This window comes from Varroa jacobsoni, unplaced genomic scaffold (assembly GCF_002532875.2).
Source record: "Varroa jacobsoni isolate VJ856 unplaced genomic scaffold, vjacob_1.0 scaffold_1394, whole genome shotgun sequence".
NCBI classification, from domain to species: Eukaryota; Metazoa; Arthropoda; class Arachnida; order Mesostigmata; family Varroidae; genus Varroa; species Varroa jacobsoni.
In genome coordinates this window covers 9,891-37,708 of record NW_019214296.1, presented here as the reverse complement: position 1 = coordinate 37,708, position 27,818 = coordinate 9,891, and the positions used below count along the sequence as shown (strand labels likewise).

Sequence of the window (27,818 nt, the reverse complement as noted above, 5' to 3'; positions counted from 1 at the left end):
AAATTTATATGTAATTGGTATTGGCGAAAATACTCCGTATTTCGTTAACATATGCACCTGATAAGTTTGCTATTTATCCGGCTGGTTAATTAAAAAGTTAACTCTAAATCATCCTGTTTGTCTAATATATAAGATCAGTTAGTTTCTGAAACGTCTTTCACGTTCGAAACGTAGGACGAACTAATAATCTCAGGTTTTCCTATTGGAATATCGCCTCTCTTTAACATTTCTATTATGTATTTAAACTATGGTCTATCCAGCGTATCGGTCGTCTCCTTTTCCAAATGCAATCATTCATTGCTTACTGCAAGATGTCCAGCTTCACCTTCCAAGATTTTGCTACAAATTTGTATGAGATTACATTTTTTTTTCGCGGCAAAACATCTTCATGTGTATTTCGAGATCTTACGATTTTCAACATTTCACATTCGATTCATACTCGGCTACCAAAAATGCTGTTTGGGATTATTTATATAGAGGCTCTATGTAATGTCAGTGCAGTATGATCGAGTATACTGAATATGATGACCCAAGACATTTTTCATTTGTGCCCTCTTTTGGAATACCATTTGAAGCTATGATAAGATGGTAATTACTAGAGACGTCACTTAACGAAATTAGAGTAGATCTGTCTGCCTGCCTGCCATGGGGCGCTGGGCAGCAAAAGATCTGTACGTAGAAAAGCGCTCTTTAGACCGAATGCAGTCCGCCGTATAAGGCCCTACTTCGTGTGTCGTTACTTTAATATACGACATCGCACAGGTTCATTATCAAACGAGGCTTATCTTCTACGTTTCAGTGAATAAGGACTTTTAGATGCGCCCTTGTATTAATCACACATCAGTGAGCTGCATAGTGGCGACCAGCTGGTCAGCTAAGTCACTCACTGGTACAATGAATGTCAATTTAAGCTGGTTATTTCTCTACCAGCTCAACGGTGCGAGAAATGCAGCTTTTTTTTTTTCTAGCTTCCGGTGATGCAGCCGGCATTACTCCATCGGCTACCGGTATCTATGAAGTTACGTGAAAGAATCGAAATATCCAACTAAATAGCATTCTTTTCTATATAAACGATTTACAGCATGTATATACAGAAACGAATCGATTTCAAGTAGCGATTCTTCTTCTGGTTCTTCCCATCAGTACATTTTTCGTATACACACGCAGTATAAGCTAGACTAGCGCTTAATATTTCTAGACAACTTGGGTACCTCATGCGCCTTTCAGGCTCAACTACCGGTTCCATAGCATAGGCTTGATGCAATCCATTCAAAAAAAAAAAAGGCACTTCCTACAATCAAATCTTAACTGTCATAGTAAGAAGTGCAGATAATGTAACCAAGTCAGCCATAAGTATCACTGCAGTTAGTAACAGTGTGCTACAACACCGATATATACTAGGCGTACGACGAGGCCATCTACTTTCTATCTAGGATAGGCGCATGAAAACTATGAAACTATGTATATCGATTTCGTTCTGTCCGGTATTGTATTCAGCGGTTACTTTTTTTTCTTCGAGAGAACACTTGGACTCGAGCGTGGGACAAATTTTATTGTATCGCCTTCTTTCACATCTGTGTTTCCTCCTCGGCGCCGTCATTCTGAATTGAATTTGAATATCTTAGACTCTTGTACCGTCTTTTTTGCGGCGTTCGTTTCTCGTTCCTTCGTCTCGTTTTGCTCTTTTGGGAATTTGACACGTACACCTCCCTTTGTGCGGCCCGCATGGCTGACACAAAAAATACTTCGCTTCCAAACGCTTTCCTTTACTGTCCGCAATACGGTACCCCCAGTCACTTGACTCGCGAGACAATCTGGGGTATAGACGCATCCGAACCGTGTCATCGGCGGCAATTTTGGCCGACGCCAATTCGGTCAACGAGTGGCGAATGTACCCCCTGCATACGATTCAGCGATATATTTGGTTTGCAGCGGGGTCTCTCTCAACGATTGGTTAACGAAGAAAGTGAATGTTTTAAGCGCTCAGTATAGACGAAGGACATCTCCGTAGAAGGGCTTCACGAGGTATTCTTGTGGAAGATTAGTCCCTAGCAAGGCGAGCATCTCTTAGTATTCTTGCATCTCGCACGGCCTTTCTTTTGCCTTTTGACTTCCTAAAAGCACACGCTCGAAGCGATCTTAAAAGTCGGTGAAACCTTCTAGCCACTGGATATGTATATAGACTCCAAGAAAGTAAACTGCTGTAAGAGCCATCTCTATCTTCTTAAGTACGTACTTACGGTATATGTCGTCGAATTGTGAAACGGAAGCTTCTCTATGTTTCTTAATTACATAGACAATGCAAGTCCTTTTTTAGCGTATCTTCAATTTGGATGAATGAATTCATTGATGTAAAAAAAGATCGTGCCTCAAAGTGCGCCTTGTGTCTTGAACGAAAAAGCGGGCGAACTGGTACTTACCAGATACATCCCAGAACTTGAAGGCAACAAGTGAAATCGGCTATTTTCTCCTACTGCGGAAATGTTAGGACCAGTCTAATCTGAAAGAAGGTCCCAATTATATTTGTGTTAAACATTTTCTACTCTGAATGGATTGAACTGAAGTTCAAACTATTACCCTTCAGCAGTCGTCTAACGGACGTGGTAGTGTCTGTCTCCGAACTTTTTTAATAGAGCTGTTTTTCAACCCGGACGAGATTATAGCTCGATAAACATTTTCGATCAGCACAAGCGGTTGCAAGTAGGTCAGATACTTATGAATTGTCCTCTTCTAGTCGTCCTTTTGTTTGCCTGTCTCTGATCAGTAACAAAACTCGTAAGACGTCTTCTTTCGCCATCCGGTTACCTAGGCATTTTTTTCACAAGAAGCAGGTTAGCGACCTTGTACACTGTCAAGACTAACAAAATGCGAGTAGCGGATAGCAGAGATAATAGTCTTAGTCGCGGGGCAACCACTATGCAAGGAAACATGCATAGCGAGACCCCTGCTCCTGCTACGACCTTCCCGTTTCATCTGAAGTGTTCACAAACCGCACTGTCCATTCGAGTCCAGCACATCAAGAACTCTTCCGCATCCACCCCTTCCATCTTTCTTCTTCCGGACAAAAACAAACTCGAGCGTACTTCTCTCATCGTCTGCCGTTGCCTTCCCCAAATCTGTATCTCTTCCTCTCGCTATCGTACCTCGATACACTACAACTACTATAGTCGCGCACTCCTTCCTTCAGGGCTTTTCCAGCGTGTGCCAGCGTCCACTCGACCAACAACTCTTCCCACTCGCCTGTGAGGCGCCCTGCATACTTCTAGCGAGCGAGAAAGTTGTTCTAGTGTATAGTGAATCTAGGTTGGTGGCTTGTTTTTCTTTGGACAGATTGAAGTAGAAAAGCACCAGGAGGCGGGGTGGAGGGGTAAGGGTTGGTAAAGGCAAACAAAGGAGGCGGGAACAAAGGGAGACAAACGGGAGCAACCAGGGAGGCTAGGCGGAGCAGCAATGGTCTGTCTTCCTGCCATTTTCCACCTAACTCCCCTCTTCTTGTCTGAGTAGTGGCGAGAGCCATCTTCGTCGAACTGAGATTGCAACTCAAAGATGCTACAGTCAACGGTACTAGTGCTGGTATTGCTATAGTGGCGGTTCCTCCTTTTCCTTGTCGCCTTGGTCCTTTTGTCCCGTTCGTCGGTTTTACCCCGTTGGCCGTCGTCTCTTCTTCCCTGCCATTCCTGTTCGTCTTCACCACAGCAGCGGGAGGAGGACAGCAGTACCACTCACTTGAGCTATTCATCCGTCGCTCGATGGCCTTCAGCCGGCAATCGTATTTCTGTTCCATCCAGTTCTTCCAGCTATCATTCCTTTCCCCCTCTCACTCATTTTCGTTGCTGATAGCTATTCATGAAGAAAACGCTTCTTCGCCACGTCATTTCTCAATCGCCCGTTATTTTCTACTCAGCCTAGCTCTTCCTTTGTTCCCTTCTCAGTTTTTACATTCGGAGCATGCAACTCATCCAATATCGCTCGCCAGCTTTGAAGAGCTTCTGTAACAGCAGCCATTGCGTTGCTGGCAGTCCAGACCCGCCAGCCGCAGTAGCATAGGTGGTGGTGAAGGCAGTCGAACCACCATGGAAACGGTCTATCTATTGTAGATAGAGGTGCATAGAGTTGTGATCAACTGCGTGCAACTCGAAACAGCCAAGCGGTCAACTTTTAGGAGCAACAGGGGTTGTGGCGAGGGGATCGAGCGGCCTACACTGACTGGATTCGGTGGACAAGCAATCAGGTTAGGTCGGGGTGGTCGGGCGGCTGGTTGAACCTCTGACAACCTTACGAGAAGAGCAGGCCCACCGCGCAGCACCGGACTATGCTCAGCTATTAGAGTTTAGTGGGTTCTGGCGTCGCCATTGATAGCGATTGACCCTTGCTTATCTAATGGCTCCTTCCCGTTTTCCTTCCTCTGAAGGAAAGACGACCAAATGGATAGATAAATATGGCAGGAGACGAAGCGCTTAACAAAGAGAGTTCCGATCAGTAGGGAGATGTAAATATTATTATTTCCATGACAAAACAAACTTCAAGAATGATGGAGACAGGCGTGTAGGCATCAGTGCCGCCGCCGCCGCCGCCGTCGTTGCTGCAGCAATGCAAAGTGCCATTGTTTGAGTCACGGGACTTCCCAGTGCTACTGATGCTCGTACTGCGAATATAAGAGCTTCGAGTTTTACGCTTGATGCTAGCTTAGTTAGGTAGTGTTTCAGAAGAGCTAGTCCGCCCAGTACGAAACCAGGTATGTACGTGTGTGCTATCGAACCTACATCACCCCACATGTCCCTAAATTTAATGGACAAATACATTACTGTCGTGCTATTATGGGGGTATAGTCAAAAATGCTAAAGCACTGCTCTCGAAGCTGCAGCCGGCCAAGTCGATCGTCGTAAGTTCGACGAACATGAGCCGAGTTGCTGCGCGGTACTATGGTCCTCATAACTGTGTGATCTCCGTCCATGGATGCGTTTACTGGGGAATATGAAATGCGGAGAAAAACGAAACATCCTTTAACCTTTTATTCGATCACTGCGGATGTTCTCGACCGGATAGACTCTAGCGGTCGGAGGAGGGAGGCTGTTAGAGAATCTATGAATGGTGCATAGCAAAGACATATAATCGTCGATGACGAGCGAACACGCATTTTGAGACAGCGGAGGAGAATATAAAAGCTATGTTTGTATGTTTACGGGAGTATTGACAAAATCAGTAGCCTGCAGAGGGCAGTCATGCGAGCTTACCTCGACTTGTCCATCAGTAAGTAAGTGCTCTGAACTTGTCGAACACAGCTATCCGCCAGCCACTAGCATGTAGTTACTTGATCAGTGTCTACCTGCCTTTCGCAAATGGCAGCCTGAACAAGTTACTAAGCATACGTCTGCCGACACAAAAAGCATTTTTTCGTGAGCTAGATTGTCGTAGCTAAGCTTAATGCTAACGTATTCCATTTCAGTGTGTTTTGACGCATACCGGCTTTGATCTAAAGTCTCTAATTTCATATTTGTAATTACAAGGGAAAACGGGCTGTACAGAGTCGCTTACGCCTTATATCACCTATCACATCATACGGTATTTTACTGCAAGTGTTTCGCGTATCGGAGTTGTTATGATCCTTTAATGTCTGTCATAATATCTCTGGATGACTAGACTAGAAACACTACAGTTACACATATATATACACTATAATTATAAACATACAGACTGCACGTTTCTATTGATATATTGTGATACTATTTAATAAGAGCTCTTTTAATCTTTCATGCAGAGTAGGTCTTGCAGAGTCAACAAAGATATTCCTTGTATGAAGGCTATATTCTCCTGACAGTGAATACAGGTCTCTTGCCATCCATTCGCAATTCTAATCCTACCGTTAGAATTCTTTCAAATTCCTAAATAAGCTACTTCCTCCTAGTTCTGCTATCGGCTGCTTATTCGATTTCCGCGCCCTGCTTTACGGCGTGATTCCTGTTCGAAATTCACAGCAGACGTCCGTTCCCCCTACCAATCTTCCTAGCCGCCTTCGGTGCTCCGCTAACGCTAGTACGATTGATGCAACCCGTCAGGTTTAAGTAGGGGTCTGCCACGCGGGTAGCTGGCACTGCATACGAAGTACTTTTACCGCCGAAAGGTGAGATCCTTTGACGTCGGCGAGGCGGAAAACATTAGCTGGCAACTAGTGCCAAGAGCATCAGCAGCAGTTTCGTGAGTACCAGTACGATTATTAACTTCCGCTACAGTTCTAGCACAGGTTTCTTTCGTATATGTTCACGCAAGCACGAGCGCACTTATCTGGCACAGACTGGTCGCGCTTCTGGGTCAGCCTGTCTCTGTATTTTTGGCAATGACAACGACGTGTGAAATTGCCAGCTAGAATACCAAGGAAGAGAGGGACAGAGAGTGTAGTAAATTTAGTAGGCGAACGAGAGTGGCATTGGGGGACGATACAGGCTAACCGAGAACAACGCATTATAGCATTGTCATACCCCAGCCGGCGACAGCGGGAAGGGAGCAAACGTCACAGAAATAGCGCTTTAACCGTTCCCGACGATAGAGAAATGAAGGTTCGAAAAAACGTACGTGGAAAAAAACAGTTCTAACCCCTCCCACTTACGCCTCTCACATAAATGGTTTCGCGGAAATTTTACGCTATTCATGCAACAAAAACAACGCCGGAACGTAACAGTTTTTCTTTTCCTGCATTTAACTCGACGCCGGTACGATCTCAGGGTAAAATACGAAATCTCATCGTTGTGGTATTGATAGAAGTGACAACAGTGGTTGCTATGGCAATCGACGCACACCGACGTGATACTTCAGTCCAATGCGCCACCAACGATGTCCAGCGATAGAAAGCTGCAGAGCTGTACAGCTATGGAGACGAACAGAATAATAACAACAGATGCAGCGCAACAACGACGATGGCTTCTGGTATAAATATCGGCCGGTAGCCTTGGCCTCGATGGTGTCGTGGGAGAAGGCGAAAACTAGCAGAAGCCTGCAGTGCGAATGATGTACGACATTCGTTGCTTCCCTGTAGTCTCGCAAACGAACGAGGCTCCGATAGTTACCACCTGTTCTAGTCAATGGGGTCATTACAACAATTTTATGATGTCACATGACCCGGATGCGAATGAAAACCACCCAGAAGGACTAGACGGGGCGAAGGGGTCTCCTAGGAGAGAAAAAGGCAAACATTTCTTACTGCTGCATATGTTTGCCTGCTGTGAGCCCATGTTTCCCTACAAAGGTGGCCTTATTGCTATTACCTAAAGGTTAAAAATAGTCAACGCGGCTCTACGGGGAGATCAAGAATAGCCACCTAAGCCCGCATTATGCGATGGTATTGTGAATTATAGCGATTTAGAAACAAATTAATGCGAAACAAATTACAAACACTGGTGGATAATATGCTCTATGATATTTGCGGTGGCTACCTCCAAACCGTTTTTCGAATTTCGTACGCAAACGCATTTTCTGTATCCTGAATTTTATAAGTAAGGCATACGTAGAGCAAGCCTATTCGAATATGTAAATATAAATTTCTATCTGTCTCTGCTGCGTTGTGTGTTTCTTCGTACGTGGGATGGAACATACACAGACATACACAGCTGCTTTGGTACGAGACGTTGTCGACGCGCGCCAATAGAGAAGTCGTTTGCGTTTTGCCACTCGAAAACGAACTGTTTACCAGAGGCTTCCGGTATAAGAAACGGAACAGATCTCGAGGGGAAGGTGGGCGTTCGATGGCGGGTGAAACGTTCTCGCCAATGCACAGGCGAAAGGTGTGTATCATTTCAGTAGGTAACCGAACCAGCACATATTGCATTGCGTTCGTTATTTCGCTAAACTAGAGGGGTAGGCGCGAAGCCAGGAGCTGGGAAGAGGCTAAAGGAGGGGAGTGCTTGCGGAAGTGTTGTTGAGCAAGGTGACACGAGGAAATATTAACGAGAAAACTCATATTTGCATGGATGCTCTGGCCATAAAATAGAATCTGGTGAACGCGATAAATATAGAAAAAAAAACCTAAATAGTCAATACTACCGTATACTCAAAATAACGAAGAGGCAGCATGCCTCTTCGTTATTTTGAGTATTTGAGTATATATTTGAGAATGTCTATTAAGCCATGTCCTATAAAAATAATGTTGAAATTATGCAATGTTCAGAAAAACTGCATTCGTCAGTGGAGGGCACAGACATGTAGAACAAGCGAATTTTTGCTCATCCAATAGATCAGTCTACCTCGTGACCGTGGTAACATCAGGTAGTACGAGAGCAATGCCTAGGGCAGGAGTATACAATGTGATTACTTCATTGAGCAAAATAGTTATTGTTAACAAATAAATGAAAACAGACAACAACTTAACCATCTTCAACTTGGTTTAGCTTCCTGCTTTGTGCACAACCTTAAAAGCTTTTTCACAGCTCAGCGAAGTTACTTACCCGCCCTGCACAATGGTGTCAGCCTAGCAAAACACCTCGTTAGAGCTACTGCAGTTAAGCTACCCTTGAGCCGTCCTCTGTTCCACCGATGGCAGCTAAAAAGGTGCCGGCCTTAGAATCTTATGAGGCCTGATACCGAGGCAAAGCTGAGTAGCCGATGAGTTATACGTTTAAGTCAAGGGGACTATTAGAACCACCACTACATTACAAATCAGATTTATGTATGAATATATTTTTTTTCATTTATTATTTTCATGTGTGGAGGTAACGGATATCGCCGGCGGTACCACAACGCTTTCATGACCATTGCACTGCGCAGGATTCCACGAGCATGGGGGGTAATTATGGTCATCTAGAAGGGAACAGCTTTCTTCTTTACCAGTGGTTCTTATCCATTGTTCGTGGCAGACTACTGCGAGACACAAATATACGGGTTAGGATTACGCGCAAGTAAGCCGAAAGTGCTAAAGAAACATTAACAGGGTATCACGGCGGCATGTTTTTTTCCATGACCTACCTTTTGTGTTTAAAAGAAAAGTAAAATGTATAAAAATGGTTTTAATACAGTAGTAATTTGGAATGAAGTGCAAAGCTTACCGGGGTCATTTACGTCTTGACGCGAGGCACCATCGTTCAATTAGCTAGTTAACAGCAATCAATTTGAATTTGCTAAAATTAAAATACGAGCCAAATACTAGTTACGCTGCGTCTAGCAGCGCTATAATGAAGCGAACAATGATAGATTAACATCTGGGAAGTATTTTCCTGACCAAAAAGCATGGGCAATTATACTTTTGTTTTTACTTAGACGAATTGTTCTCCACAGTCATTGGACAGAACAACGGTTGTCGTGACGTTGCGCACCCTTACTTAAGTTAAATTAAAGATCACACGACTAGCAGACTGAGAAAACACAGTATTACTGATTACCAAGTAGAAGGGCGGCAGGGGGCTAAGGTCCGTATCACGATAGAGGACTCTGCGCTTTTTCTCAGCTGTTTCTTTTTGTGCCCTGTCAAGCGATAGTAAACGTATGTAATTAATAAAACGTATACATATGCACATTCAGCCAGTGGAGCATGCCGAAACCAAAGCATTTTCTGTGCCTTACCTTCAACGATACTTATTCCCAGTATTTAGATAATATTCAAGTTAGCACTGCAATTCTGTTATGTCCGGTGCTGCTTTTCTTGTTCTACTATGAAAAGCTACCTTATCTTCCTCGCCGATACGGCTACAAGGTTTGCAAGATATCTGCGTAAGGTAACTTTCTGCTGTTCCACGTACGAAAGTGCTCATACTCATCTCCTCAGCAGCGAGAGCATTTCTCCATATTTTGCCACACCTCTCAGCTGTCTCGCAAACTAAGAAAACACAAGGCAGTATGATACGTTGTGTTATGCGTATGCCATCTAATGTACCGTTTTAAGCAACTCGTTCATGTTGCTTCTACTAGATGGCCGGATCGACCCGACCCGGCCCGGCCCCGGGCGTGCTTGAACCTTCCTGTGCATAGAGGTGAACGGCACACAGCTAACATCCGCGATACTCCCCCAGCTTATCATCTAATAGAGAACTAATGGTTACAAAGCTTTTGGCTTAGAAGGGCCTTTTTCTTCTCGGCCATGCACAAACCTCAGGTTTTCTCTAGCTAGCTGCCCTTTGGTTTAGTCAGGAGGCAAGGATTCAGCAATTTGTTGTTGCAGGCGAAACCAGCACTAGGAATTTCTGGAATGCAGAGCCCAACCTGCAGCAGCAGAGCGTATAGAAGCCCCAACTGAATTTGGTGCCCGCATCTAACTTCTTCCCAGCTTCGCCCGCCCTGGTTTCCATATGTTGTCATAGAACCCATTGTTTTTTGTTGGCTTTATAAATATATGGATATAAATGTATGTAGGTACTAAGATCATGGCTGAATAAACATTGAGTGTCGTAAATCCATTAAACAATGCAAAAAAAGCTTTTTTTGGGGTGTCTATATAGCTAAAGAGCTGTATCGCTATCGTTTGAATCGCTTTACTTTACTGAAATGCTAACAAGCGTATATAAACGTATCGTACGATAGCATCGACGTTCGAGCTACGAAGTTCGATGTTCCTTTCATCGAATAATCTGTGACCTTTACATTCATGCTCAGTAGCCGTCATGTATCACCACATACAGGAGGGCCGACACGTTCAGATTGCTGCTTTCGTTAAGCTGTCCGTCAAGCCCTTGTTTACATTCGGTACGTCTAACCCAATCTACTGAGCCGCTGCTCTTCGGGATTGACTTCTACTTTGTCAGTAAGGAAGTTGGTCGGTGATTGATTTGAAATTCTCTAATTAAAAAGCAGACTACACAGCTCAACCGGTGTGCGGACACACACCCTACTTTCCTAGTTCTTTCTGCCGATCCCCTAGTCAGTCAGTCAGTCAGTCAGCAGCAGGTCGGAGGCTTTGGACAGCCCGTCAAGTTCTTGTTCCACTTCGCCCTTAGCGGGCTGTCTCCCTGCAGACATTTCCCCTCCTTTCAGCTCTTGGCTCCTTTACCCTTTGCATTTCCGTTTCACCCGAATTTGCCCTCTACCCAAAGCAAGATCCATACTATCTAGAAGAGCAGTGACTCGGTGTGGATACCCTTACACGGCACGTACTTTGAAGCAGGTTTATTTCCTGCGTTTCATCCACCCAATTGTCTGACATGGACTTTTTGAGGAAGTGGTAAAAACATTTTTTTTTGTTAGCCCTCGATTTTGTATCGTTAATCCCTCTCTGACTCAATAACTACTTGGATTCGACAATTGCCTTCCTAATGGCCGGTTCAACTTAGTTGTAGTTGCATCTCGTAAATAATGCGCTTTACCTACGGTGACATCGATCGAACTGGTTAGTAGCGAGTGGACTTTACGGGCCTGGCAGGAGCCACGGTAATTACAGCGTCAGAAACGTCAGCCCTCCGCCGAAAGCCTGAAACCCCGAACCTCTCCTTTCAAAGGCCAAAGGTTGAAGAGCCTAGCCGACTATACGGATGCTAGTTCTGCGCTTCCTTCTCCTATCGTCTTCGCATCACAACGTGTCAACGCATCCTGTAATTATGACGCAGCCATGACGAGATGATTGCTTGCTGTGGCTCTAAACGAGTGAGTTGGCCCCCAACGATCCGAGCCCTCGTCTCCATAGAGCTTGCTATTCCCCAATGCCTCCACTCTTCACTCTACTTTAGTGCGAACTTTGGAGCAAGCACAAGTCAAACTCTTCCAATCTAAACAGTTTCTGCCTGCGGGTCGAAAGTTCCTATAACCCCTTACCCAAAACTCGGTATGGCAGAGCGTTATGGACAAGCCTGAATTATCGCCGTTAATTCGACGTGCAGAAAACAAATTTGTGCCCAAATAGACAGGTGCTGCGATGCCAGAACTATACTCGCTGCACTTTGTTGATGCATAGTATGCGTTAAGCGATAGGTGCTCCCACCAGTTGGCACCGAGCGCTATACGTTTAGCCGACTTGACCGCAGATGCTGGGTGGGCACTGGGAGCGATGTTGGTTGGCATAAAGATATGGTGGAGCTGACCTATTTTTTCATCCTGTAGGCTTGCTTGTTCAGACTGACGCACGGAGAGCAACATGAATAAAGGAATTGGACCGTGGACATTTCTATAGGTGGTGACTGGTGGCTGAAAGCGTACGCCCAAGTACATATATGGATAGGCAATCGACACTATCGCCATTTTCGCTAGTGAACGAGATTCCCGCAGAGTTCCACCGAGTTGTTGGAAAGCGGAATCATGCCAGAGTGCTCTGACAGACCTCCAATCTGTCACAGAAAGGTTTTCTAAAGAAAGGTGTTAACGCAAATCTCTTTTCTAATTCCGTATATGTAAGGCCGTCTACACGAGCTGAGGAAATAACGATCCTGTTTTTGGCAGAGTTTGAGTCTAGCGGCAACGTAGACAAATATACAGTGCTAGTATGTGAAGACGGTAAACTTTTTGTCTTATAAAAGTAAGCTGAATTATGTGATATAAGTAAGGAGTTGTTCATGTAAACGCATATTAGAATGGGCGCCATTTAGCTATATTTTATTCCATGTTTAAATCTGTTCAACTGCACGGAATTGAATCTAAGGTGTGAACTTTTTCGAAAACTATCATACAAACTGTGCTAGCAGGGATGAGGACTTCCTTAATGGTTACCGCTTTGCTCCATTCAATTTGTAAATAAGAAACAATTGTTCGCGGGTATTGGCTAACTATGTTGCAAGGAAGACAACGTCAGCGTAAGAAAACTAAGAAAAATTGGGTATAAGAAGCTTTCCATCAATGGCTTTTTCGCGATTCACGTTTTGTTCGCCCTCGATCCAAATAGCGATAAGATGGTTGATAGAAAAAAAAAAGGTAAAGATGCATAAAGTGTATTTGCATTATGCTGCTATATTAAATGTAACGAACATCCTTTACTGCGTTCATTTCATACTTTTCTGCGTCGGAAAAACACAATTTCACATAAAAAAAAAAATAGCAAAAAATTCCTACAGAACATATAAACTATAAATTAAACGCTGCTAGAAGATATTCGATGTCTTTGTAGCTAGCCTTTCTCGATGGTACTTCCGAGGCGCCCGACGACATAAACGATTGACGCCGACAATATCACAGTTCGTATTCTTTATATACCACACAGATGGTGGTATATGGATCGTTAGATGGAACACTGCGTTCTAGCTTAATGTGATCTTGCGCATAGAACGTACTACTAATACCATGTGTCTTCTATATATTGCATGTATATTTTTCTTTCTATCTTTTACAACAGCTCACGTACGAGTAAAAAAAAATATATATATTTTTACTCGTACGCGATATATATACACGAATTCAGATCTGGTTGAAATAAAAATTAGATTTTCGTTTAAATGGAAAGTCGTTTACATCTATAAGGTACTTTTAAGTTAAATGACTATGTGAGAAAAGTTGGATTCGGAACCGACTGTATAATTGATAGCATGCCATATTATCCGTCCAGTAAATTGGTGCCTTCCATGGAGAAGTTTTTTTCAGCGACTCTAAAATATAGATCGGAATGGACCTACGTTAAATTCATTTTATTACTGAATGAATAATCGGAAAATCCAGTTCATAAATGTTTCGTAATACATCTTGAATGACTGTAGGGCGACATAACTGATTTCAATCTGACGGTCCGCTTCTGGCACACAAATTCTATAGTTGATAGTTCCAAAAATTTCGGCCTAGAATGGGGGATTATGATTTACCACTTCAGCAAAACGTATTATCGCTACTTCACTCGTCGAAGTAACAACTGCCTCACCGCCTACTGGTACGTGTCCAACGACGAATAATACCAATTAATTTCTATAAGTAATAGATAAATCACCTTTGAAAAGGTAACCTTGTGTTTGGTTCTGTGTCCGATTTAGAGATACCTACGTGAGGTAATCGTCACAACGACGGAAGTACTGCTGAGCCAGCTGGCCATTCTCGTACTTGTGTGTGCACAGCGTTAGTGTCTAGTGATTTGCCTTTTCTTCCTCATCTTAAAAAATATTTTAGCCTGATTTAGCCGTGGGGAATTTAGGCTAATAACGTCCAACCGAGAAATGTGTCGACATCCTAGGGCAAATGATAGATAGATAGGGAGAGGGAGAGGAGCAAGGCAAGAATACATGTATTCGCGTATATGTTTCGTCATGTGCCCGCTGCTCCGAGACGATTCCCCGCTTTCATTTCTGCTTGCGCTCGTCTTCATGGCGTGCGTCTAATATTAGACGGTTTACCCACCTAGTACCTGTTTCCCGCAGCGAATGCGAAATCTACTGCCTGAGCTGAGTAACCCGGAAAAGACAGTTGAAAGGGGAAAAGGAAGCCCGACGACCAACGCATACCTGCTGCCATCTCAGTCATCACTCAGGCTGGCAGCTGTTTGAGCCAAAAGAAAGAAAACGGAAGTGACTGCTGCCGCTGTTGTCATGAGTTGAATTTGACTGACTGGGAACTCACACTCGGAGCAGACAACGGCAAGGGCCAGTGGAGAAAGTCGGAGAAGTGACAAACCATGAAGGCATGGCATGGGACTCCGAACTGGGAACAGAGCAAAGAATTGAGGGGCTCAGTGAAAAGGAGCCTGCTTGAAGGAGCAAAGCCGTACCAGTTCTACGCACGGGAGAACGGCAAGAACGGGGCGCGCCAGAAGATAGCCCGGCCACAGAGAAAGCGAGAGAGTCAGTGGGGCGTTTGCGCAAGCCACGTCCTCCCATGGTTTCGATAGCTAAAGCCTCTGAGAGAGAACCAAAGCTAAATAGAGAGAGATAAATTGAGGCTCAGAAATGAGCTTTGGACTAGCAGGAAATCGAAGTGCGAACCGAGCTATAGGAAGGAGCGGAGTGATATATATATTTTTTAGGATTTTAATATGTGCCGCCGCCGCCGCCACGACTGCTGCTAGCTCGCTCGCTTGCTGGCCGGCTTTCAGTGGTAATGCTAGCAATGCTGGTAGCAGTGGTATACTAAAGTCGGCGATTCTGGTCTGAGAAAAAGACCCTGAGTCGCTGATTCGCATTGCTGTCGGACTGTGCGTCTTCGGCCATCTTTTGCATTAGGTCCCAGCTCAATTCGGAGTAGTGGGCAAACCGTGAACTTTGTTCTAACCCATACGTAGTGCTCGGACCCCACACAGCTTTCCCGCTGCTGAATTTTCCCCTCGTTTGGGTCTATTTTGCGAAATGGGAACGTTGAGCAGGTGGTGCTGGCTGTTGTTCGATGGTCCTTGCTTCGTTCATCGTTTGGTGCTTATGTTCTTCTCAGGCGGGCCGCACTGGAAGGTGGGCGAGGAGCGGGAGGAGGAATAGGGTGAAAAAGGTGCGACGGGGCTTCTTCATTGGTCACGGTCGCTATTGTTGTCCTCATCATTGCTTCGCCTTGTGGTACTCTATTTGCACACACCAGCCAGTCAGCACGTCCATTCAGTAGCCAGACGCTAGCTCTTCCACCATTTCAAAGTCCCTCTGCATGTCGCACGCACACTGACCAATTCTTCACAAGTTGCAGGATCATGCGACCTTTCCTAGAAACTCCACTTTGCTGTTTTGGAACTGCTTTTTCCAGTTCTAGTTTGCCAGTAGGTGAATCGACCAGCGGGCTTTGTAGGAAACGCCAGCAAATGCGCACATGACTACGGGATTGTAACTGCTTGGAAATAATGGTTAAGCGTCAGTCAATGTAGTTTGGGGTACGAAGCCCTCTGTAGTCTGAGATGTCTCCTAGTTTGCGCTAAGGCACGTCATAAGCGCTAAATGTAAAGGTAAATTAGCAAAGTTGATACTTAAAGGAGTTAACCTAAGGTAACCTAACTGATAAAGGCAAATTTGTTTCACTCGATTCATATTTCACGTTCAGGCAAAATGGACGACTGAAAAGTCAGCTCCAACAATGATTTGAAAAAAGCTGACTCTATCATTGATTAACGACAAAGCAGTCAAATGGAGATGTACTGCCGTGAGCACCCTCTAAACAGTGATCTTAAAGCTAGCCGATATATAGCAGAGCACTATACGTTACACTTAAGTGATGGAGCAAAAAATCGGAAGCGGATAATTAATATGCACAAAATATGTAAGCATAAATGATTAAGTATGCAAAATTCTATGTCAAAGTTCAATTAGTTCGGCTTTAAGGGCAATTTTAGTACAAGGCTTATATTATTAGAACGCTTCCTCATGTGCATATCGCTTGAAAATCATTGCCTCCTTTTTCAGAAACGATGGACGTAATATGACGGTCCAAGCCCATTTTACTGCCCGATTTCGACTTATTCTGCTGTCACATTAGGTTTAATCAGATTCCAAGCGTTTTCGTCCGTTAGCCTGATCTGATTCGACTGATTTATCTTTGTAGGTTTCTCAACCCAGTTACCGAATATCGGAGTGTATTCAATTACCCGCTTTTAATGAACAAAGTGTTTGTACAATTTAGCAGATTTACGACTTCTTTTTGCTCCTTGAAATTGTTGATGTGAGCGTGTACATACGAGAGGTCTGAGCTCATTGGGGGATCGATGCTATACCCCACACAACATACCTCCGTGACAACCTCAGACAGAATTTCAATTCAGAACTGTTAGAATCAGATACAATTGAGGCTTAAAACAAGCTTTCGTGTCGCTCGTAGAAGCTGAGTCTCAAGAAAACTATTTAACCAGGTAGTCTTTGAACTAATGTTGCTGCCTAACATGTGGCATATAGTTACCCATCAGATCTGATCTAGCTGTTTCTGAGGGTAAAATCGTTTCATTACCTTAGCAAAAACAGACGCCGCAAGTTTTCCCTTTTTGCCAGTCCACATTAGTAAAATATCCATCCCATCGATTAATCTGGCGTTCTCATGCTTAGAAATCGTGTTCGCTCATTTTACTTTATACAGTTCATGGTGCATGTGGATAATTCTGCGTATGTATACACTTGTACGTAGTTATAATAACAGTATAATGTGGGGCAGCTGGTGGTTGGTGCGCAAGATTGCTGACTAGCCACATTCAATGCTGTGACACCATACGATCTTTCGATGACGCATAACGTGAAACAGACCCACCGAAAATTTTGATGCCCATTTCATAGGAGTTAGAGCCGGTCACGGCCGGTAACTTGTAGTAACACTCAATTTTATTCTAGCAATATCCTTCTCCAAACACACTAATCATTGCACTTCGCACCCCAACTCAAAGTACGCGTATCGTGTCCTTGTGTTCCGAAGGTTTGTCGATAAAAAAAACGACGCAGTTCCGAGAATGAGGTCAATCTTTTTTTCACATCGATTTATATTTCCCCAATTGATATGTCTAAGATTTTGAAGGACAATATATTTGTTTCTAAAGTGACAGCAGAGAGACAACTGGAAGTCTTTAGGCTAAGAGCCGTAGCAGTGGGCCCACTAATATCGGCAACGGTACCTAATTAACAGTCTAAAACGTGACGTATAGTACATTTATTGCGAAGTGCAAAAATACGTGATCGCGAAAAGCGGTTTTTTTTTTTTTTTTTTTTACTATTGGCTGCAACCTTATCGAAACATCTGCAAATGCTAACGGTAATATAAAAACTATTAGATATTCTCGATTTACAGAATGGCCCGCTCTTTTTGTATTGCGTTGCTCCGATGACCTGCTAGGAGAGGGGCTTCATACAATTGGAGAGACTAAGTAAAAATAGGGATCATCACATCCAGCGCGTTTTTAAGTGAGATTCGAAATATGTCTGTGCCCGGATTTGAGTCAAAATTGTCACGCGTGTTTATCGGGGTAAGCGGACAAACATTATACCATCATCCTGGCAACAAGTTTTAACAGTTGCGAGTGAAGGGTTGATATCATAAACCAATTCGAATCTACGCCACTACACAAAATGTTTGTCACAGGGATTTCTTTGCGGAAAATACACGTACGCTATAAATATGTTAATCCACTAGTGGCAGCTAGTGAGATGCGAGCAAAAACCTGAACCGATTTCTATAGGACCGACAGTAAGTTATATACAAACGCTAAAAGTCGCTTACTATGGTTCCACAGCGCTGCTTTGACTGGTTATCCCCGTGATCGTTTAATGATATTAGGTCTGTTCAGAAAAAAAGCTGCGAATCCCGGACTGGCTCGTGGTATAGCTCAGCTATGTGATGCAATTAGATTCGGACGTAAGACTCGAAAGGTCACGCATCGAGTCGCCTATTGTAATGCTAACGATAACATAAATACTTTCATTCAATTCAGATTCTAAAAACTAAGCAAAAAAAAAACAAATTTAGACCACTTTCCTGAGATCAGATTCTGTGACCCTCGAATTAAAAAGACCTACTATTAGCTCGACCTTTAACATAAGGGCCAAGTTTCTGCTAAACAGCTCAAGCAAAGCCTAATTAAACATTTTAAAAAATAATTCCACTTTGATATAAGGGCCCCTTCATAATACAGTGTCTTGATAATGCGCACAGATTTACCAGCTACAAAAAAGCAGCGAGTGAAAAGCTGCAGGGAATAGCAGCGACCGATTTCCGAGTGTTTCAAAGAAGTTTCACCGATCGGTTTGCATAGTCTATTTGGCCTTCGAATACAACTCGATAGTCGTCCATCACGGTAGGTAAATGTCAAAGCACGTCGCGATCAGTCGATCAACGAGTCGTTTACAATAAGAAAATCTAGGCCCTCCCTTTAGGTAAGCATGGCTATAAACGTAGGCCTCTACGTATCGATCACTAGGAGGTATGATCAATGGTATCTAGAAAGATGAACGCTTTTGGAATTGCTGAGAGTTGAATTGAAACGAATATCAAGTCGGCAGGAGAGGATTACTTGCCGTCTTTACTTGCTCTCCAGAGAGGCACAACCCTTTTCTATCGCTTTGTAATGGCTGCACGAGAAAGTTCTATTTGACATAACTGGCTCCTCTTCTATATTACCTGTTCAAATGCGTTAAGCACAATATCTGAGAACACTGCAGCACGACATCTTGGTCCACAGCAATAAAATAGATGTTACAAACTGTTTTAGGTGTTTCTTTGTAGGTTGCTACTTGCTAAGCCGGCGGTGTACGCCGTCATTCTGATAGGTCCTGATTTGGTTGCTAAGTGCTAAATATTTGCTTCTTATTAGCATTTTGGCGGAGGCATCTTCAGAAACGATCTGAGGTGTTCGTAAACGCAAATAGAAAAAAAAAAAAAAAAAGGACTGTCTTAGATTCGTCATAAGCCGCAAAGCTACTGGCAAACACGGCAGTCGTCACAATAAACTTAATTGTTTTGTTTTTCTTCGATGAGACCATAAGTTCCTCTAGCATAAATTGAAATAAGTTAAAATCACAATATATCTAACTGCTACATTCGGCTAAACTACGATGAAGGTCGATTGTGCCCTGCTCAACGTATCTAAGTTGTGAAAAATACATAACATAAAATATTCGTAGTCAGGGTGTAAGAAAAAATTCCAATACTATGGTTATTTGAACCAAAGCAAAGTTCACTGGCAGACATGAGACTTGAGTATTTCTTTATTCCACATCATGTATAGATTTTTCTGTATACCTGAAATCTAAACGCTAAAAAACCTTCTTCATTCTAACAACAAAAACCGTTGTTAAGGTCAAGAGGGATTCACTTACAAATTACATTATTTTATTCCAACTTGTGCGACACTTGTACAAAGGAGCGAAGGATGCTAGTTAACCTGAAAACTATTCCAAATGACATTTACGCAATGAGTCAACACGATGGCTTCTCTATAGAATGTCGTTCGAATGAAATTAAAATTGTCCAGCCATCGGTACTTTTACCAGGCAGCAGGCGAGGTAATGTAAGCTACTACTATCGCTTCCGATAGGAGTGCGGGTAGGTTGGAACGAAGCCCCGGCCTTCTCGGTAACAGGGTTGACTATTCGCTTTGCTTCTTATTTGGCGGCTGCTGCCCTCTGCTTTTATGGAGGGGGTGAACCCAGAGCGGGGGACTACGCGCTATAAAGAGAGCGTTCCAAGCCCCATCACGATGTCCAGCACCGACCGCACTACCGTATGCGACCTGCGATCCCAGTGGTTGGCCTACAGCGAACTACTACTGTTACTACGGTGCCCGTACTGACGCAATACTGTCCAGCTTTGCTTGAGCTGGGCAGGGCAGGCCACTGTCTACCTCTGGACGGGCTCAACTTGCCGCCTCCGTCGGTTGCACGACCATCTGCCCGCTTGCCAGCTTGCCCAACCTCTGCTATTTTGGTATTCGCCCTTAAAACCTATGCGTGATGACCTGGCCTTCGGTGCTCCTGGAGCCTCTTTCGGGTCCTGTTGGCTACCCTCTCCCAGTTTCTTGTGTGGTGACCATACAGAGCAGCACAACGATACAGCAAACAGCCGAAACACGACACAGATTGAATAAGATAGGAACTCAACAAACCGCCGGTTTGATATCCGTTGTTCGTCTTCTCTTCTTAAGACTCCAGTAGTGATTGTTACGACATCTACTAAGACGTGATAGGTTTTCCCGCTATACGTACCCCAATAAGCCTTTACTTAATAGAGGCTGCCTCCAAGCGTAATGAAATGTGTGAGAGTACTAGGGACAAAGCGACAGCAAAAGCTAATTGCTACTACGATACGGAGTTTGAGCTAAGAAATACACAGGTGAGATAGAGAGGGCTAAACGAAGACAAAATTGCGTCATCGTGTTTGTCGAGATAGTACAGATGCATCGACTTTAACAGATTTATTAAGCTTAGATATTGAACGATACAGTATCTACGGGGCATTGACCTTTTCGCCTAATTTTCTTGCCGGCCCTCTTATCTTACAATAGAAGTAATTCACTTTTGCCACTTAAGAGTGACATAAACATTGATCTGTTTACGATTCCAAAAAATTCAGAACTTTTTCCTTTTTCAATTGCTTTTTCTTATGTGGAGTGCGTTCGATTATAAATTTGCTGGGCCTATTGCCTCGAAAGATTTGGTTTAACGATGAACTAAGCTAACAAAAAAAAAGTTAAAGATAACTTTTTTTTTTTTATCTTTAACCAGATGTTAAGGTACTACTACAATAATCTATTAGAGTTCTCGTTCACCGAATCAAGTTCTGAAGCTCATATCGGCTCAGCACTCAACAACGCTTTCTGCGAGTACTAGTATTTAGTAGGAGTACATTTTTCTATTTTGCGGTTTAAGCCTAAATGCATTTTTAGTAATTCGCATTCTCACATATCTTCCCACATGAAACAACTGGCTACATAAATCATTACCTCCTACCGTCGTACTTAATTTAATTTCTAGTAAGGATTTAAACCTTATACGGTACGCAGTAGCGACGTCGTCTTATTAGTTACATCGTAAGACATCTTACATTATGCACGGTGCGCGCATGGTGATACACTATTACGCGCTTATAAGGACTTGAAGCAATATGGCCGGTGATTGTTGTTGGGCAATTAAACCGTTGTAGAGTAGCTAGCGTCAGTGCGGTAGGAAGACTCTTTAGTCCTTCTGTTATTACCGGGCACCTTGCGTTCCGCCTGAACTCTAAAGAGGAGGAAGGACGTTCCTAAGGCCCGTGCATTGTCTTTTGTGAACAATGCTGAATAACTCCTTATCTTGACTTAATCCCTCTATTGTTATGCAGTAAGACGGCCGACGCTAACTTACGACTTTAGCGCCCCGTACACATGGTTCTTCAATCCTTAACTTTGAAGAGCGGACTTCGTCAACTTCTTTTACAAAGCATTTATTCAACTACCCTAACTCTTTCGTCGCTTTATATTAAGGAGAAAACAATTAAGCATTTTCTTATCAATGAAGTGGAAAGCAAAATCGCTCTTCTCTCCATTTTCGTCACGTATTTCCTACGATTTTATAAGACGTTAAACCAAAAGAAGACCAGTTTTTAGGTTGACGCCTAAAAATTATTGTAACGAAACTCAACACCTTCCTTTAACCTGACACTCGTCTGCACCTATCAATCTAATGAAACCTCATAAATAGTTATTTTTGCTGAAGAAGAAATGCATTTAACAAGGGCAATAACAGCGATTTTATCGTAAGAATTAGGTCTTTTCTGCTGAAAGATAGGTACGGTTCGGTGACCATTCTGAGAAACAACGGAAGAATACATTTGTGGAATACAACTAATCGAATTGAATCGGACATCCTTTATTGGCAGCGTGTTTTCCGCGCACATTTTGGTGTTCATGTCTACTTTCCCTTCTTACCGTACGTACTGTTTCCTGGAACTCCTTCGCTTCTTACCCTCTTCCAGGGAACCAGGTAGACGTTACCTTTTTGGGCGGGACAGAAGCACGTGAGTGCGTCAATTGATGAAAGCTATAAAATACTTCACACAACCTTATGTCGCGTTAAATCTTGTCTGGTCCTGTGAGCCGTTGGACCTCCTCTAAGGGCGGCGATGAAGCAGATTTGCAGTTAACACCTTGCCTCACTGACCCGTCACCGCCTTTCGTACTCTATACATACCGAAAGCTACATGTAGTGAATGGTGGTTGTTTGGCTCGATGGCCGTCGGTGGTGGGTTAGTCGGTAGTCGTTTAGCAAGTGAAAGAATGGCAGTCCATAACTGTAGCTTCGGAAACCTCTACTGACTGGCCTTGCCCCTGTCGTTAGCTAGTGATACACACATAAGCTATAGACACGCATATACACACACTGTTCATGTCATCGTTCCACTGGCATCGTTGGCGTTAGTGCCCATACGCCCACTCTCCGGACTCGTTTCTTGCTGTTTGCTTCTCTCTATTCTTGTTATCGTGAGAGGTTTACCCGCGCACAGATGTCTGAGATAACGTGTAGTCAGTAAGATTGTGGGGGCGGTTTGTATGTATGTTCTCTATGACCGTGTGCTAGGGTGCAACTGCAAGCGGTGTACGGCTTTGATTGCACGCGAAAGAACCTGTGTGTCAGTTTTGACCCATATTGGGGTTGTTGTCCTTTAGAGCAGCCCGGTAGGTCGGGCCACGCAGACACCTGTCGCCATAATCGACAAAGTGTGCTACTATTACCCAACCAGTCTCGAATGGCATCTAATGAAAAAGTGTTTGGTGCTGACAGGCTAAGTTCGTGTCAATTTGCTCAGACCAGATGCCGCAAACCCTCGTCATTTGGGATGTGTGGACGACGGCCAACTAGGGGTCGTAAGAGGTAAGGCAGCAGAAAGGGGCCGGATGCGGAAGGACAGGTGAAGACGTCGAAAGACCAGAGAAAAACTGTCATTGCGGAAGAAGCTTTCTGTAACACATATATTTAGTTTTCAATCGAAATAAACTTATATTATTATAAGTTTATTTCTTGTACAAGTCAGCCAAACATTTAGCCGGAGTAGGGGATGCTTAGCAATAGGGTTGAGGAAAGGTGCCAATATATTCTCTGAGGCACAAAAGGAGTTGCAGACTATTCAGTTGTCTCAGTCAAAAAAAGCTAAGTTGAACCTGCGTAAAAACACTTGATTGATTTTGAAACGTACTAAAACCGAACTATGTTTCTGGCCGTCATTCTTTCAAATGCTAAAATGTTAAAGAATTTTCTAGTATCTTTTTTGCTTCGAAAACAGTAATTGTAATGACCTTCGTCACATTTGTAAGTTTAGAAAATACTAAGTTTTTACAGTATTACTGTTACGGTCGCTGAAAACGTGTAAAAGACAGTACAAACAGAGCTAACTACTGTAATAAAGTAAAACTTAAAGTCAATTAGTTGCCTGGTCTAATAAATCCCAACATTTTAGCTTGTTAATAATATCTGTATGCCACACAAACTATGAGCAAAATGTTACTACTAGCTATTTCGTCAAAACACAATGATTTTTGCTTGTGATTCTTTTTGCTGAAAATTTGTTTATGTGTGGTACGCCGGTCATATGTGAGTATCAGCTGTAATTTATTTTTCCTTTTGTGGATTTAAATAAAACTGTCATCTTGAACGAATTATAGAATCTCACCACTTATGCTGGTTTATGAAGATCAGGTGTATCTGTTTAAAGCGTTTGCCTGAAAAGGCGGCATTTCGAAGATGTAATTATGTAAATATGAAAAGGTAACACATGGTATCTTTAGTTTAGAAGAATTAAGTTAACAAAATATCTAAAAGACACGAAATTTTCATGTCTTTTTTAATGCATCAATATAAGCCATAAGACTATTGACGAAGTATTAAAGTAGATACCATCAAACTCGCTTTGACGGCTTTTTTTTTTTTATATACGTATGTATATTTGATAGATGAACTTCCGTCTTTTGTCTGATAACACCATAATCCCATTACTGCAAGGTTTTTAAGCGAAAAATTATGACAATTTTTGCGTCCATCATTGAAACTAGTCCAGCATCACTGTCAAAGTTCTGTAAAAATCAGAACTGATGAAAGTCTGATCGTGCAGAATCGGTGCCATAAGGCGTATGCATGAAAATCTCCCATCCATTTTTCCAATTTTTGGTGGATTATTAAAAATGGATGTGGTTTGACATTGTCATGGTGGACGACGACCCTCTCTGTTCACTAAATCCGGTCGATTTTTTTCCAGTAGCTTGTTGTAGTCTCGTTAGTTGTTGATAATAAAAGGCTGAATATCATTTTGTCAGACAACAGCAACACGTAATTCCTTTCCAATACCACACACGGCATCTCCTTTTTGGTGTCCACCTGGGCCTTGCCATAAATTGTAGAGTTTATTTTTTCTTATTTATTACCACCCGTGATAAACTGCTGTAGAAATGGGTTTATATCCGCGTTTTTGGGGATGGAAATATCACTGAATCGGTTCTTTCACGTAAATTCACGCATTACCCTAAAACATCGCGCTTTTTTTTGCAGCCACCTTATTCAAAGCTGCTAGATAGTTAATAGTTAGTTCCGTGGCGATATTGCAGTTGTATCCATTACGCTTAACTTTCGCAAGAACTTCATCAACTTTTTCCGTAACACGCATACTACTACGAACAGTATTTTTCACGTTGAAATTTCCAACGAACGAAAACGCATTTGGCTATAAACAGCAAGACGCATTTTAAAAATTTTTATATTTATAGGATTGTCGAATAAAGCAAATTTTCGCGAAAGTTCCACATATTTTAATGGCGGCATTTTAGATAAAGTCAGATTGAAGGCATTACAGCAGGTTTAACACATTTACTACTGCCAAGTCTCCGTTTCCGGTCTTCCCCGAGGCGACCCCTACTACCTGATCTATGTAACTTGAGAAAGCTCCACAAGAACGGTCGATACTTTATATATAAACTCCACTTAGGATAGGGCATAGCAGGACAACGGTGGCGGTCACTCCACGTACTCTATTACCATCGCTTAGTATGTATGTACTCATTCTATTGAACTGGGCAAGCAGCGGCCAAAGGCTACTGGAAAGCAATGCATAAATACGGCGCACGTTAATCCCCGCGATAACAACTAATCAAACGGCATCTACAAATATATATGCAGGATCAACACTACTCACTAGCACCATCTATTTCTTTGTCATTCTCAAAAAAAGAGTGCCGTTTGTACCACCTGGCCCCAGCAATACAACGACACAATATGTATAGATCACAACACCATACGGTGCTCTGTATATAATGGTCAGTAACGCGACTTTTCCAACAGCTGTTTTCCCGGCTGGATATGTTTTGCTCTTGCTATTGCAGCGTGGTAAACTTTTTACAACCGGGTTGAGTCAATAATTGGCCGTGATAACATCGCCAACGAAACGGACTTTTGGCAAGTGGCGTTGACTGCCCAAATGAGGCACTTTGGCAATAGCACTTTGATAACATAGCGAAAATCCAGGGGATATATGTCCAAATCGATATTTGGTTGTGCGCCAAAGGTCACTTCCTTCGTCCTGACCTTCCAGGCCTTCGTCAAATAAAAAAAAATCCCAGTGATTCGATTAGTTTAACTGATATATTTAGCTCTCCACCGACCTCTTACCCATTTTGTATAATATGTATTGGAAACGCAATGCTCGTTTTCAAGTTAAACAGTCAGTTAAAGTTCATGCCACGTGCGTGATGTGCTGTACCTGCTTAGGATGTTTCTGTCCTATTTGATTTTCCCCATACAACGTATGTACGTATGCAAGTATCACGGGAGTTTATATCACCAGAGATTGTTATCTTACGATATTAAATAACACTTTGTGCAAAACACGGTAATAGGTACGCATCGTGCTATATATATCATATATAGCGCCGTAAAAAATAGCCGATATTCAGTAAAGATCTAGAACGTCTAGAAGAGCTTCGATTTAAAATACGACAAGCCAGTCTTCTAAGATACGTTACCCCGTGCATATATCACATTTGTTATAAACGTATATTAAGGAACATAGGCATAGAATGTTGACGTAGCAATCGCTCCAAGCAACATTGTTCAAATCGTTCACAGAATTGCGTGGGCAAAAATGAGTGCATCGGATATAGGTACTGTGTCTATAATGAGATGGTTATACCCACCCCGCGACACAGTATAGACAGAGTTTTTATCCAGATATTCGATTTCTATGCATGTAAAACCTGCTCTGAAAAAAGGACATTTTCATCACTCTTGAATTTTCATTGAAGAATGTGGTCATGCTTCAGTAGGCTACTGCGAATCATTGGGTTCTACTCACTGCTTCACTACTCACATAGTCGATCCACTGTCGTTCGGTCGCCTCTTGAAAAGGTTAAGTACCGGGGGCCGGTGGCTATGGCAGCATAGCTATCCTTTTGAGCTCTCCTGTGGATCTGGATTGGCGGCTTTTCGTCCAGGTGGAAAAAGCCATAGAAGAGGAACTTATAAAAGACTGTCACCATCGAGCCTAATCACAGATTATCTACAGTCTGAAGCAAAGTAGTACCTTTAATCTCTTCCAGGCGATATAGGCCAACACATAAAAAAAAACTTGCTAAAATCACTGAACTCTAAAGCCATTCGTCTCGCAAAGCTTTTAAGTCCATGCCAGAAAACTTCCGTTGTTTAATGTTAATTCAATATTTAACTAACTGGAGAACGCCTGAAGAAATAAGTTGAATATCTAAACACTTACCTGAATGTTACTGCATCGATCGCGCTCAATTAAATTTGTTTTTGTTAATAAAACGCCGATGATTTAAACTTGTTTCCTGCTTTCTAAGCACTGAGTTTGAGTGTTAAAATTATGATATCAACCCGATTGTAAGAACCATTTACGTCGATTTCACTTGGTAACAGCGAGCACGTTCTAAGCGAAAAAAACATAATCGATAAAAACAAAGTTTTGCATTTTAGTTAAGATAATGTGTTGGGATAGTTCACTTCATCCTACCCAAGGTGGGAAATTATTAGACATACGCATAATTTGTTACGATGCATGTTGGCCTTGTAGGTGTCGCTTCAAAAGGCCTTTCCACCAACAAGCCCCAACTAGCTCGCTACGCTGCTGAAAGCATTGACATACAGACGGACCACGGTATTCGTCGTTGGCCCCAAAGCCAACTGCGGACTTAGTCGACGAGACTATTAGCGTCATGACGGCAAACGGTGTCGGTGAAGGGAGACTTCGTGTCACTAATAAGAGAAAACGCCGGCACTCGGAAGCCGGGGTCGTTAGAGCTTTGTCAGGCGCAAGGGGTGAAAAACACGGGAGCTTCCTGCGCATGTCGGTAGTCCACAGTCTTGCCCCTTCAATCACCACTATCACCAGCGGTGGGGCGAGCTTCCAACGAGCGGGCGCCTAACTCACTGGTGAAACGGGTTGGGAACGGCAACCTCACGGGCAGCAGCATGAAACGAAGCTGGCAGGCTGCCTGGCTGGCTGGCTGTCTGCTTGTATGAATGAGAGGCCCATTCTCTTACAAGCCCTATGTCTGACTTCTTTCTTATCCTCTTTTCACTTTTCCC

The 27,818-nt window shown here is 43.1% G+C and overlaps 2 long non-coding RNA genes across 4 annotated transcripts in view; one reads left to right on the top strand and one right to left on the bottom strand.

Annotated features, from left to right (window-relative positions):
• Window positions 1-27,818, bottom strand: part of LOC111269537 (uncharacterized) — a 36,545-nt gene that overhangs the window by 8,034 nt on the left and 693 nt on the right. Inside the window, exons 2-5 of one of the 3 annotated variants that reach the window (XR_015314634.1) lie at window positions 26,986-27,159; window positions 26,569-26,695; window positions 23,902-23,950; window positions 22,074-23,192 (exon numbers count right to left, since the gene is read on the bottom strand). This is a non-coding gene — a long non-coding RNA (uncharacterized LOC111269537). Of the gene's footprint in view, window positions 1-22,073; window positions 23,193-23,901; window positions 23,951-26,568; window positions 26,696-26,985; window positions 27,160-27,818 lie in introns of those variants that run through there. The other 2 variants (XR_015314635.1, XR_002685821.2) reach the window with 2 other exon arrangements.
• Window positions 6,967-9,553, top strand: LOC147752226 (uncharacterized). The gene is made up of 3 exons (XR_015314636.1): window positions 6,967-7,333; window positions 7,592-7,775; window positions 8,700-9,553. It is a non-coding gene; the product is annotated as an uncharacterized LOC147752226 (long non-coding RNA).